The sequence below is a fragment of the Meles meles genome, chromosome 12 (genome assembly GCF_922984935.1).
Source record: "Meles meles chromosome 12, mMelMel3.1 paternal haplotype, whole genome shotgun sequence".
Classification (NCBI taxonomy): Eukaryota; Metazoa; Chordata; class Mammalia; order Carnivora; family Mustelidae; genus Meles; species Meles meles.
Window position 1 is genome coordinate 30,102,778 of NC_060077.1, and position 10,959 is coordinate 30,113,736.

Consider the following 10,959-nt stretch of genomic DNA (forward strand, 5'->3'; position numbering starts at 1 on the left):
GGCTCAGTGGGTTAAAGCCTCTGCCTTCGGCTCAGGTCATTGTCCCAGAGTCCTGGGATGGAGCCCCGTATCTGGCTCTCTGCTCAGCAGGGAGCCTGCTTCCTCCTCTCTCTCTGCCTGCCTCTCTGCCTGCTTGTGATCTCTGTCTGTCAAATAAATAAATAAAATCTTAAAAAAAAAAATTAAGAACATTGCAGGAACACTGGCTTACCTCAAACACCCTTCTAGAAAGTTCCTCAGGTGAAGTGTGTCCTGCCATTAAGGCCAGAGACCTGTCTTGCCAGTTAAGCCCCCACAGCGAGGAGCAAGAAGGAAAATTTCTACATTCACTTTATGAAGCCGGCAAAACACTGACCCCAAACCTTCTAAAGAGAACCACAGACCAGTTGTGTTTTTGAAATTCAACACGAAGTTCCTAAAAAAGTGTGGAGAATCTAGCAACACATGAACACAATGACATGTCCCACCTCACCCAGGAGGGCGGACACCAGCACTGCAAGGAAGGTCTTCTTCTCTCAGTGCATCCGTGAGTGTGACTCTCACTTCTTCTCTTCTATCCTGAGAAGTGGTTTATCTCTGCGGAGAATGAGGGAGCATTTGACAAATTTCAACACCCCTTCTATTTTTTTTTTAAGATTTTATTTATTCATTTAAGAGAGAGAGAGAACACAAGCAGGGGAAGAGGCAGAGGGAGAGGGAGAAGCAGACTTCCCGACGCGGCCCATATCCCAGGACCTGGAGATGATGACCTGAACCGAAGGCGGACGCTTAACTGACTGAGCCACCCAGGCACCCCTCAACACCCATTCTTGATAAAAATGACAAAAGAAAGAAAGAAACCCACCAAAAAAACCACCAAATAAAATGGGAATGAATGGATACTCCTTTAACGTGAATATATGTCCCAAGGCAATAATAGCAACCTCCGCTGGGCATTGACCATAGGCTGGGTACCTGTCTATTGCTTTACATGTATTAACTCAATTCATATAATTCTCCTTAATGAAGGGGAGCTATGATTATCCCAGTTTTACAGATGAGGATCCTGAAGTCATAATGAACCAAGGGTCATGCAGAATAAATGCCAGAAACAAACGCCTGATACACTGATGGAGAAAATCAATCTTGACTTCTACCTCACACCAAATATAAAAATAATTTAAGATGAATCTTAGGCCTAAATGGAGAAGTTAAAACAAGTGCTTGGGCAAGTGTCCCAGCATCAATTATTATAAAGACATTTATTTTCTTGAATTCCATTGGGGAGGGAAAAAATCAAGGGGCTCCTGGGTGGCTCAGTCAGTAATCGTCTGCCTTCAGCTCAGGTCATGATCCTGGGGTCCTGGAGTTGAGCCCCACGTCAGGCTCCCTGCTCAGCGTGGAGTCTTCTTCTCCCTCTCCCCACCATACCCCCTCATGCTCTCTCTTCCTCTCGCAAATAAAGAAAATGTTTTTAAAAAATCAAGTAAACAAATCCATCCGAATTTGTTTTAAAACAAATTATAAACAAACAGTTGTTAAAGCAGCATATGAGTAAACCTACGAAATCAAGCGACCACAATATAAACTCCACAAAGAGACGTAAATAAATATGGAAATCATGTCTCTGCTAAAGGAGCAGTTCAAAGCCATAAGAAAAAGATTGTTATCAATACCTCTTGGAACAAGTGGGCAGCCACCTAGGAAAATAAACGAAGTGGGATCCCTACCTTTTTATCTACACCAATATAAATTCCAGTCAGATGAAGACTGAAGTGTTAAAAGTGAAACCATATAGATCTATAAAAAATCAAACACAGGGCACCTGGGTGACTCAATCGGTTAAGCGTCTGCCTTCCACTCAGGTCATGATCCCAGGGTCCTGGGATCAAGCCCGAATCAGGCTCCCTGCCCAGCAGAGAGCCTACTTCTCCCTCTCCCTCTCCCCATGCTTGCTCTCTCTCTCTCTGTCACATAAATAAACAAAATCTTAAAAAAAAAAAAGTTAAAAAAAAAACAATAAAACATCACAAGGAAATTTTATTTATATTCTTAGAGAAGGGAAAACCTTTTCAGGCATGACATAAAAACAAGAAGTAAAAGAAAAAAAAAGAACGCCAGATATATTTGAACACATTGAAAGTAGAAATTTTGACGTAGAAAACTTCTTTAAAGACCAAAAACACAAATAAAATCTTAAAAAAAAAAAAAGACCAACAGACATTTGCGACGACGTGGTTGGAGCTAGAGCAGATTACTCTAAGCAAAATAAGTCAGAGGAAGACAAATATCATATGATTTCACTCATACGTGGAATTTAAGAAACATGACAAATGAGCAAAGAAAACGAGAGAGGAACCAAAAAACAGACTCTTAACTATAGAGAACAAACTGGTAGTAACCAGAGGGTGTACTAGGGAATGGGGATTAAAAATTACACGTACCCCGATGAGCCCTGAGTAATGTATAGAATGGTCGAGTCACTACGTTGTAAGCCTGAAAGTAATACAACACTGTATGTTAATTATGCTGGAATTAAAGAAAACTCTTAAAAATAAAAAAATAAAAGTCTTAAAGGCCAATGACTTGAGGAAAACAGTTTCAGTACATAATACGCTATGGGGTTGGGTTCTTTGATATTTAAATACTTAAATATTTAATGTCAAAGACCAAGTATCCATTAGAAAGACGCACAGGGACATGACTCATTGTAGACCACAGAAAGCGAGCTACAGTGATTGCTCTAATATAGAAAAAGTTGCTCAACCTCCCTCGTAAATTAGCATGGCCAATAAAACAACAGTGAGACCCCCGCAGGGACAAAGTAAATAACTCCAGGCTCAGAAAGCTTCCTCTGTGAGTTCTTCCAAACACTGATGGGAGGAAAAACACCAGTCTTACACAAACTCTTCCAGAGAACAGAAAAGAGGAAAGAGACATTGCACAATGCTTTAAATGAGGCCAGCATCATCCTGAGAACAAAATCTGACAAAGAAATGTCAAGAAGGAAAAGTGGAGGGCGATTTCATCCCTGGACAGAGAGGCAAAACTCCTCAATGAATGATGAGCAAACCAAATCACTCCCAGTTGGCGTTCATTCTGGGAGTGCGAAATGAGTTACCCATGAGAAAGTCAAGCCATGAAATTCATTGTGCTAACATAGAAACACAATAAAGAAAAAGGAAAAAAAAGAGAATCGACCATCTCGATATATGCAGAAGAGCATTTGGTAAGATTTCCCAACTTGCATTCACAGTGACAAGTTTCAGGAACTGTTAACGGAAAGAAACTTCCTTAATCTGATAAACTGCAGCAGCAGAACCTTTAGAGAAAACGTCATACTTCGTGGTAAAACATAAAAAGTCTTGCTTCTGAGATTGTGACCAGTCCCTTTTGAGACCAAGATAAGAATGACGGACTGTCATCATTTCCTTCCATTAGCGGTAGGGACGTTTTCACTAGCGTAACAAGGTGAGAGAAAAAAAATAAAAGACACAAGGACTGGGAAGGAGAACATAAAATTGTAGCTACTTCACAGATAAACTGTTAGAAATAGGTGAATTTCACACAATCGCTGGAATCAAGGAAAATGTACAAAAACCAATAGTATTTCTACATACCAGTCACAAATAGAAAACATTTTTGGAACTGAAATCATAAAAGCATTAAAAAAAAAAAATCAGGGGCGCCTGGGTGGCTCAGTGGGTTAAAGCCTCTGCCTTTGGCTCAGGTCATGATCTCAGGGTCCTGGGATCAAGCCCCGCGTCGGAATCTCTGCTCAGCGGGAAGTCTGCTTCCTCCTCTCTCTCTCTCTGCCTGCCTCTCTGCCTACTTGTGGTCTCTGTCTGTCAAATAAATAAATAACATCTTAAAAAAAAAAAATCAAAGCCTAAAAGTAAAACTAACACGGGTGCGCGAGATCTCTATAATAAACATTATAAAATATAATTGGGAGAATTTTTAAAAGACTTAAATAAATGGAGACTTATACTATGCTCATGAACTAGGAAGCTTCATTCTATGAAGATGCTCATTCTCCTCACATTCATCTAGAGAGTCAATGCAACCTTAATAAAAATCCTCAAAGATTTTTGGGTGGAAACTGGCAAGCTGCTTCTAAAATTCATGTGGAAACACCAAGAACCCAGACCAGCCCAGGCAATTTTGAAGAATAACATAAATGGATGACTCACACTACCAGATATCAAGAACAAGCTATGTAATTAAGTAATTAGATAATTGATAAGTAAGGCAATTTGGTACTGGTGCAAAGATAAACTAGGCAATAGGACAGAACAAAGACTCACCGGGCCTCTGATAGTGGGGACACAGCAGTGCAGAGGGGAAGGAGGGTTTTTTCAACACATGGTAGCTGAGACAACTGGATATCTGCATGAAAAATGTGTATCCTGACCCCTACCTCACACCATGCACAATCTATTCCAGATGGCTTACAGATCTCATTATGAAGTCTGAAGCAACAATGCTTTTATAGGAAAACACAAGACAGCTTTGTAACTTTGGAGTAGGCGAGTGTTCTTAAGACACAAGAAGTATTAACTATACAAGAAAAAATTGATAAATTAGACTATATTAAAGAACTTCTGTTCGACAAAAGACATCATTAAAACAGTGAAAGTCATTAAAATAGCAACTCACAGAGTGGGAGAGAATTTACTACTTATATCCGACAACAAACTCTTATCCAGAGTAAAGAATTTCTACAAATTAATTTGAAACATCCAGGTAACCCAACAGAAAATGGGCAAAGGACTAGAACAGACACCTCACAAAAGAGGTCCTCCAGATGGCCAATGAACATATGAAAATGTGTATAGATTCACTAAATGTCACAAAAATGCGAAGTAAGTCCACAATATGCTACCAGTACATATCCATGAAAACGGCCAAAATGAAAAAGACTGACAGGGGCACCTGGGTGGCTCAGTGGGTTAAAGCCTCTGCCTTCAGCTCGGGTCATGGTCCCGGGGTCTCGGGATCGAGACCCGCGTCGGACTCTCTGCTTGGCTGGGAGCCTGCTTCCTCCTCTCTCTCTCTCTCTGCCTGCCTCTCTGCCTACTTGTGATCTCTATCTGTCGAATAGGTGAATCTTTAAAAAAAAAAAAAAGAAAAGAAAAAGACTGACAATACCAAGTGTTGATGAAGATATAGCAAAAGGGAATTGGTGGGAATGTCAGTGTTGGGGTCCGTTATCAAAGGAACAAGACTGAAACAAAGTGAAAGTTATGCAAAGCCTTATTCTATACCAAGCATTAGCAGTCAGACTGACCGGCCAGAGGAACGAGACTGAGACAAAGTGAAAGTTACGTAGAGCTTTATTCTATGCCAAGCATTAGAAGTCAGAATGACTGGCCAGGGCTGCCTCCGAAGAGAGTGACCCTGTCCTGATCTCACAGGCTGGTTTTATAGGGCAAACCGCAGACCCAAGGTATGTGGCTTCTATTGTTAAGGCATTTACTCCCGGAATCAATGCCCGGAACTGATACCAGGAGCTACTGGGACGTTTATTCCCGAATGAAGTCTGTGGATGTAAACAACAATATGGCTACCTAGGCAATATGGAGTCGCTCTGGCTAAGCAGGCCCTAATAGTTAAACAGGTTTTAACATTAAATCGGCGCTAACAGTCAGTTGTTAAAATCACTTTGGAAAATTGGTATTACCTATTAAAGCTACCAACACACACCTGCCTCAGGCCCAGCAGTGCATGTTCCTGGGAACTTACCCAACATAAATTCATTTATTTTTGTGTCAAAAGTAACATACAAGGGGCGCCTGGGTGGCTCAGTGGGTTGAGGCCTCTGCCTTCGGCTCAGGTCATGATCCCAGGGTCCTGGGATCGAGCCCCGCATCGGGCTCCCTGCTCAGCGGGGAGCCTGCTTCCTCCTCTCTCTCTGCCTGCCTCTCTGCCTACTTGTGACCTCTCTCTCTCTCTGTATCTAATAAATAAATAAAATCTTTAAAGAAAAGGTGGGGGGGGCTCCTGCATGGTTCAGTTGTTAAGCGTCTGCCTTCGGCTCAGGTTGTGATCCCAGGGTCCTGGGATCGAGCCCCGCATTGGGCTCCCTGCTTGGCAAGCCTGCTTCTCCCTCTCCCACTCCCCCTGCTCGTGGCCCCTCTCTCATTGTTCTCTCTCTGTCAAATAAGTAAATAAAATCTTGAAAAAAAAAAAAAAGACACATACAAGAATGTTCATGGCACTAGCCATTATAGCTCCAAGCTAAGAAACCAACCCAATGTGCCTCAGCAGGAAAATGGATACACAAATTCATTCGATGGAATAATCCTCAAGAAAAAAAAGTCAATGACAGCCTCATACCTCAACATGGATGAATCTTTGCACATGCAAAAGAAGCCAGACACAAAAGAGGATCTACCCTATGAGTCCATCTTTTTTTTTTTTTTTTTTATTTCTTTGACAGACAGAGATCACAAGTAGGCAGAGAGGCAGGCAGAGAGGGAGGAGGAAGCAGGCTTCCCACTGAGCAGAGAGCCCGATGCGGGGCTCGATCCCAGGACCCTGGTGGTTAACTGGGCATACTCACTTTGGATTTTTTAAAAAATATATTTTATTTACTTATTTGAGAGAGGGAGAGAACAAGCAGGGGGAGTGACAGAGGGAGAAGAAGCAGGCTTCCCACCAAGCAGGAAGCCTGATGTGGTGCTCGATCCCAGGACCTGGCATCATGACCTGAGCCGAAAGCAGATGCTCAACAGGCCGAGCCACCCAGGCACCCCTTTGCTTTGGATTAATTCATTGAGGTGGACCCTGGATCAGTGTACTTCCTTGCATTTAATTTACATGTGATTTATCAGGGTTCCCTCAGAGAACCTGCCACTGTGGGAGCTGGTCAAGGGACCTCTGTGAGACTGTTGTCTTCTAGCTGCTGTTGGAGCTTGAGCTCCGTGTGGCAGAGCCTAGAGGGCAGGCAGGTGGATGTTAGGTGTAGGGGGTGCTCCAGAGCTGGCTGGAACCCCGCTTGTTGGTTGGAGCCCACATGGATTGGTTGATACCCAACAGCCTTCTTGTTGCCAAGGGAGGCAAATGTTCCTGCAGAAGCTGGACACCTTTGTCAGGCACCCAGCCCAGCAGTGGGGAAGCTCAATGTGGCCCGAGGGCAAGTGAAGCGGCTTCCACTCTTGACCACTCTTGACCTCTTCTGGTGCCGTCTGAGCTGAGCCAGCAGACACACAATGATGAGTGTGAGCTATGAATGAGACTGCCGATCCATTTCCCCGCTCCGAATTGGGCAAGAACTCTCTCTTGCGGTCCTTCCTGACCCGGATGGGAATTCTGGGAATGTGCAGTCTAGCCAAGTTGATGTGGGCCTCACCACATGTTTTGTCTATCTGGCAAAGAGCAAACAATGTGAAGCCTCCTCGTACTGACGGGGGTCAGGGGACCCGGTTTTCCCAGTCGCTTAGGGTGTCAGTGAGTGCCACTCCAGGAGGACGATGCACGGGTTGTTTAACCAGCCAGTCCTCCAGTAGGAACTGCTCCTGCAAATAAACCTGAACTTCCTGACAAAGGACAGCAGTGCTTGAAGAAGCAAAAGACTGAACACAACTTCATGCTCACCAACGGGGGACTCGCTCCATAAACTTCAAATTTTTTTAGTTTTTTATTGTAGGAAAATAACATAAACACGGAACCTTCACCATCTGAACCATTTAGAAGAGTCAGGCTCAGAGGTGTTAAGCACTTTCACGGTGTTGACCAACCATTGGCACCATAACTCTCCAGAATGCTTTCATCTTCCCAGACTGAAACTTTGGTCCCATTAAACACTAGCTCCCCCTTCTCCTCCCCAGGCCCTGATAAATTTTTACTGTCTGCCTCTATGAATGTGATGACTCTAGGAGCTTCATATGAGCGGAATGGTACAGGCATTGCCCTTTTGTGTCTTTTTTAAAAAATTATTTTATCTATTTGACAGAGAGACAGAGAGGGAGCACAAGCAGGGGTAGTGGGAAAGGGAGAAGCAGGCTCCCCGCTGAGCAGGGAGCCCGATGCAGGGCTCCATCCCAGGACCCTGGGATCTCCACCTGAGCTGAAGGCAGACACTTAACCAACAGAGCCACCCAGGCACCCCTGAGCAAGAAGTCTTAAAAGTTCTTCCATTGGAGAACATTCCGCTGCATGGGCAGACCACGTTTCCTTTACCCCTTCCATCATCCATGGACACTTGGTTGCTTCCACCTTTTGGCTGTCATGAATAACGGTGCTATGAACACTGATCTATCTTGAGTATTTAAAAACCTTATGCCTGTAGAATTTATTTTCAACAGTAATGAAAAATGTCAGACCATCTTTTTGCATCCCTGCCCCTGGCATTATAGTTAAGAGAAACTGCTGCAAAAATGGACCTCAAAATGTATTATGGTTTGGGGCGCCTGGGTGGCTCAGTAGGTTAAAGCCTCTGCCTTCGGCTCAGGTCATGATCCCAGGGTCCTGGGATTGAGCCCAGCATCGGGTTCTCTGCTCAGCATGGAGCCTGCTTCCTCCTCTCTCTCTCTCTCTGCCTTCCTCTCTGCCTACTTGTGATCTGTCAAATAAATAATAATAAAAAAAAATCTTTTAAAAAAACTTATTATGGTCTAATCACCAGTTTGTTTCTTGTTCCGGTGGTAGTACCGGATGGCTGAACAAGTCAGTGAGGGAGGGAGAGGGTTCCCTGTCACATGCTGAGGACCCATGTTGGTGCGGGGTCCAGAGCCACCCTTGTAACAGAAGGGGCAGCAGAAAGATCTTGGAGGGATCTACCTGGTTCTTTTCTGCTTGCTTGGCATGAGCTAGAACTCAGTCACATGACCACCCCAGTGCAAGGGGCGCTAGGAAATGCAGTCCAGTGTGCAACCCAGGAGTGGTCTCTGGATGTCCTGAGCTGCTCGGCTCTGCTGTCTGTAGGCACCTACTCAATCTCACTTCCCCAACGGTTTTTGTCCTTTGAAGTTCTGCTGGAATGGGACTCCTCCAGAAAGCATGCCTTGACTTCCTACTCCTGAGACATACTGTGCTGAGCATGGCCCCAGGATGGGCAGCCATTGGAGTGTGGGCTCTGAGGAAAGAGGCGGCCCAGGGAAGGCACTCAGCCACCCCAGGGCTTGCAGAAGGAGCCAGGCTGGCCAAAGAGGGGGCCCTGCTCCCCACTGTGCTGTACCTGTCCCTCGACCCTGTGCTCCCCACTGTCTTCAGCTAATGGGCGACCCTAGGGAGAGGTCGGAGGGTGGAAGAAGCAGGTGCTTCCCCCATCTTGGGCCTGTGGCTCCTGCTAGGGCCCGTGGGCCTGCATGGTTCCTGCTGTGGGGTTCCCACGTTTGCGAGCACCTGGGCCTGGGTCTGTCACCCTCCTTCCTTTGTTCCTTGGCCCAGGGCTGTTGCTGAGGTCCTATGGTGGCCTCAGCAGCTACTTGACTTCCTGACTCTCCCATCCCCATGTTTCTACGTCCTTGGATTACTGTATCTCAAACCCCGACCAGTACAAAGGATAAGGGACTAGACATTGGGTCTGCTAACTTGGCACTCTGGTTTGGAGAAACCACTCCCCTGAGACGGTGCTCCCTGCCTTTGAGGTCTCTAAAGGGAGTCTTTGTGGGACTCTGTGACCTTCTGCCTCACACAGGCCCAGCCGTACCCGACTCCCTTCGGGGCCATGGGAAAACCCATCAGGTGTTGGGGCTTCCCAGCCTGGCCTGTCCCTGGCAGTGGGAATTCCAGACGTCTGGGGGCCAGGGCCACAGAGAGTGCACCCCTTCTGTGGGGGGAGGGGTTGGGGCAGCTCTTGGTCCCAAAAGTGTAGGTTTGGGAAGCCAGAGGGAGGCCATGTTTTCCTCTTTTAGGATGAAGCTTAACTGCCATTGTCTGATGGAGCGGGAGCCTCACTACTCCCCAGACCGGGTTGCACTTCTCTTCCTCTGAGCCTTCGCCCAGGCTGTTCCTCTGCCTGGAATGTCCTCGCTAACCAATCCACATCTCTGAGAATTCAACCTAATCTTTCAGTTGTGGCCCAGGAGTTGAGATTTCCTCTGCCATCTCTGGGGTACCTGCTCCCCCAGGTCCAGGCTGCCTTGATGAGGAAACTGACCCGTCACCCACTGTCTCATGCCTGGACCAGCACTGAGGACTCAGGTCTGTGGGAAGCCAGCCCTGTTTTACCTCATCTGCAGAGAGGAAAGTACCTGCTCAGTGGCCAAAAGGCCAGCTCTCAGCCCCAGCCTGCCCTGAGCTGGAGGACAGTGGGGAAGCAGCGGCGTGGGTCCTGGAAGAGCAAGCACTAGCCCCCATACCCCTCCTATAGTCTCTCGGGTACCACCCCAGGGAGACCGCCAACCCCCTTCACCTCTGTTCCTCCGAATATACATCATGCAAGACTGCCTCCTCCAGCAAGCCTTCCAGACCGCACCTGCCCCTACCACTCAGCTTTCCCACCTTTGCTGAGGACCCTCAACCAATGGCGAGTCTAGCAGGGTGGGGAAGCTCTGCTTCTGACCCTGGTGGCCAGTGCCAGCTGGATGGCCTGTGCTCCGGAGACTGCGGGATGACTCAAGGCCCTCTTAGCAGAGGGCGACGCAGAAGTGGGCCCGTATGGGCCTTGGTCAAGGTAGTGACAAGCCCACTGGCTCAGGTGGAGTGGCTTCGGACTGTCCTCTCCTAGGACCTGGTGTAGGTCCCATCTCTGTTCCTACCACCTGCTGCCCCCACGTGGCCACTCTCAGCACTGCAGGTCACAGTGAAGCGAGCCTCCACTTCCACTCATTGCCTCCCACCCAAGGTTTTACATCCCTTGGGCAAGCTCCTGAGCCACTAGCCTGGACCAGGGGGAAATCAACGTCCAACCCTGTCCTCCACTGTGCTTTCCCGGACACCCATGATGTAAGCCTGGCCCTATCCTATGCTGCCAAGGCCCTCCCCTAGCCCACCACTCAGCACCCTCCCCAGCAATAGCATGAAAGCCTGAGC